Source organism: Vitis riparia, chromosome 17 (assembly GCF_004353265.1).
Source record: "Vitis riparia cultivar Riparia Gloire de Montpellier isolate 1030 chromosome 17, EGFV_Vit.rip_1.0, whole genome shotgun sequence".
Classification (NCBI taxonomy): domain Eukaryota; kingdom Viridiplantae; phylum Streptophyta; class Magnoliopsida; order Vitales; family Vitaceae; genus Vitis; species Vitis riparia.
In genome coordinates, this window is record NC_048447.1 from 17829212 (window position 1) to 17832651 (window position 3440).

General features: G+C 30.2%; 1 long non-coding RNA gene across 1 annotated transcript; it reads left to right on the forward strand.

Moving 5' to 3' along the window:
* The first annotated feature begins 904 nt into the window (after window positions 1-904).
* Window positions 905-1694, forward strand: LOC117905095. The gene is made up of 2 exons (XR_004649654.1): window positions 905-1115; window positions 1392-1694. It is a non-coding gene; the product is annotated as an uncharacterized LOC117905095 (long non-coding RNA).
* The last annotated feature ends 1746 nt before the right edge of the window (window positions 1695-3440 follow it).

Sequence of the window (3440 nt, forward strand, 5' to 3'; positions counted from 1 at the left end):
CAAAGTTTCTTGGAAAAAAACATAATATACTTTGAGTGGATTGAATATAAAATTGGCAGGATGTTAGAAGATGTAGTGCAATAATCCAATGTGAATACAAGAAGTTGCCATTGAAAATGAAGCAACGATAAAGTTTGAAGTGGTCAACACGAAGCCCTGCCCCTCAATTTCAACAAGTCCTTGTCATGACTTCCCGCACCTCACGGCTTCAAACCCGTGTGACCAGCAATCCCTAAAAGAGGTGCGGTTGGATGACCTATGTTGACTATTTAATTCATAGACACTTGACTAAAACATAATAGGGTATTTTTTTAATATATATTATTCAAAATATAATATTTTAAAAATTAATTCTAAATTTATGACCGTTGAAATTAATTTAATTGCTGAATTACTTCAAACTTTAGAATTATTTCATGTAGCCATCTATAAAATATGAATAATTTGGTGTCAGTTTTTTGACCAATAACCATGTTTGTAATTTCTGCAATATCTAAAACCATATAGATATTATCCGTTTTAGACTCAAAAGGGTTTTCATGGCTTTAAAACGTGTCTGTAGGGTTAAAATGAATTTATACTTATATAGCGTTAAAAATTTTCCTCTTTATTCGATGTGAAATGTCACAAACACCCCATTTGAGTTCAAAGCGGATAATATTTACACGATTGAGAACGGATGATTATAGTGACTGTTCAATTTTATGTGAATTTCAGTAGTGGGAATGGGGTGGAAGTAGGCCAAAAAAGCTTGATGCAGTAGACTATGAAACTAGAATGTGTAGTCAAATATAGCGTCACATATTATAAGAAGCATGGGTCATTACTTGGAAGATTGGTAATGCCCGTAATGATTTCTTTCTTAATTTTTCTTCCAAGAAAGTTATCATACGTCACTTAATGTCTCCTGTTCAGAAAGACATTATAAGCCCTTGAACATTGTGAACAAAAGCATCACTAACAGCTATATAATCAGATGAAGCTGCAGATCATGAGTAAGAGGAGGGGATTGGATTCAAGAGTCAATATGGGTGTAGCTTCCTTCTTTCGTTGGATGATTCTAGTCATCTTCATTGCTTCGATCTTCACTATTCATATGGCTGAGGGACTTTCAGGTTGGTACCAAACTTCTTCTGAGTAGTTGCACGGCTAGATTAATGCTTCTTGCCAATTACTTTGATTGCCCATTTCATATTCTTTTGTCTTTTGTTGAGTTAATTTCATGGAAAAAAAGTTCATAATTCAACCTTTTCAGACTCTGTTTGGGATCACAGAAACAAGATGAAAAAGGAAAGAATGGGCTTTTGAGAATTGGATGTAATTAAATTCCACGCATGTTATTGTATACCTAACATTATTTATAATTATTGATATCTCAACCTTTCTTCTAGCTTTGGCAGATCCCATCCGAAAGACAATTCGCAGAGAGATGGCAAGCCCTCCCCCACCTCCCATTCCAGGCAAATTAAAGAATCAGAACCCACCTGAGAGTCCAGCTCCTACACCTGGATTGTTTTAAGACCATAGAAGGAAGTAATAAAAGTTCTACAAGTACTAGTAGTCTGTTGGGAGGTTAATTCCCTTAACTAGCTAGTTTGCCATAAAAATGACTGATTGATGCCTCGTGCTCTTTCTTTCCATTGATTTATGTATCAACTATTTCCATCTGCAACATGTTGACATGGTTATGTTTATTGATTTTCTCCATTTTCAAAAATTATTGGACATTAAGGACTCAGTCCACTATCCCATTTTTGCTTAAAGCCTCTCTGAATCCCCATCTCCCCCTTTGCTCATTCTTTGAACAGGTGGTTTATGGGCCTCAGGCCCAATTTTCTAGTTCTGCAAGGTCAAGGTCACATGAGCATGAGCTCTTGATGGCCCTTTTTTTCAAGTTTGGATATGGGTCTGAAAGAAATTCTGTCCATCCTTCATAGTGATTGACTGGGAAGACCGAGGTCCTCCAATCTGGGGATGGGGTTTGGGTTTTGCTCAGAGAAGAGAACATGTCATTGATCTAATCCAAGGGTCTCCAGCAAGGGACAACTCTCCAACCTAATAATAATGCTGTTGGAAACTCTTTCAAAGCTAAATAAATAAATAAACCAACAAAGGGTCTCTAGCAAGGCTTTTTCCTCATACCTAATCTTGTATTGAAAACCTAGATGAATGAGATGTTTTGTTATTTCACATGTGAGGCTCTTGATTCTATATAAGAAGGAGTGAATATGTATTGTGAAATTTAGAACATCGAATAAGAGTATAAGAGTATAAGATAATGAAATCAAGCTATAAATGTATAAACAAATGCGATTAAAATATAAACAATGAAACTTGAAAAATGTATATATAAAAAAGTATATAGATGAAATCTTTATCAATGAAATATATATTAAATATCATTTGATCGATGAAATCTTTTCGATAGATATCAAAAAAGTATATTTCTATATTGTAATTGAACCCGAGAAACAATCTAAAAAAAATTGTTATGTGTTACAAACTAATTATTATATATGAAGATAGAATCATATGATAAGCAAAAGAAAGCTAATCCCTTAATTTCATTTCATGGTAAACACACAAACTAATCAATTCTAAAAAAAGCCTAACTCAATAAGTCAAATAAAATCTCAATAAAACTAAATCAAATAACGTTTTTTTACTTTATATACCTTTTTGGGAAAATTGCATTGACGTCCCCTAACTTATGACCCCTAATTAGTATTTGACAAAATTACCAAATGAGGAAAATAACCACACATTCCATTACCATATATATATATATATATATATATATATATATATATATATATATATATATATATATATATATATATATATATAAGTCATTAATAAATTAAACATTCCCATAAGATTTTGGTAAAAGATAAATTAATTTGTTTGATAAAATAATTTAATATCATAATTTAAAGTTAAAAATATATTTAAGTATTAAATCAAAATAATTTACTTATTTTTAATTTTTAATATCTTTTACCTCATATGCTCATGTTTAGTGAAATTATTTCACAATCATGACTTCACGTTCACAACCCATTTTAAATATTATTTAATTATTTTATACATTTAGTGTACATGTTTACCAAATAAATTTATTATTTAAGATTAGTAAAATTATAAATATTAATTAAAATTAATAAAGATAAATATGTTTGATGTGATGATTTAAAATAATTTTTAAATTAATTTTATCAAACAAAGAATAGTATGAAAACTTTATTTGTATTTTAATTTCATTTAGTAAATATGAGTGTACTGCATTAAATATTTGCTCCACTCAATTTTTTTAAAAATTGATTTCCCTTGTAAATTGAAGTATAAAAAATAGATTTAGAAATATTATTTACTGATAATTATGAAGTTTTGACGTTGAAGATTATTTTTCTTATTTATTTAATTTTCCTTTCAAACCAAAT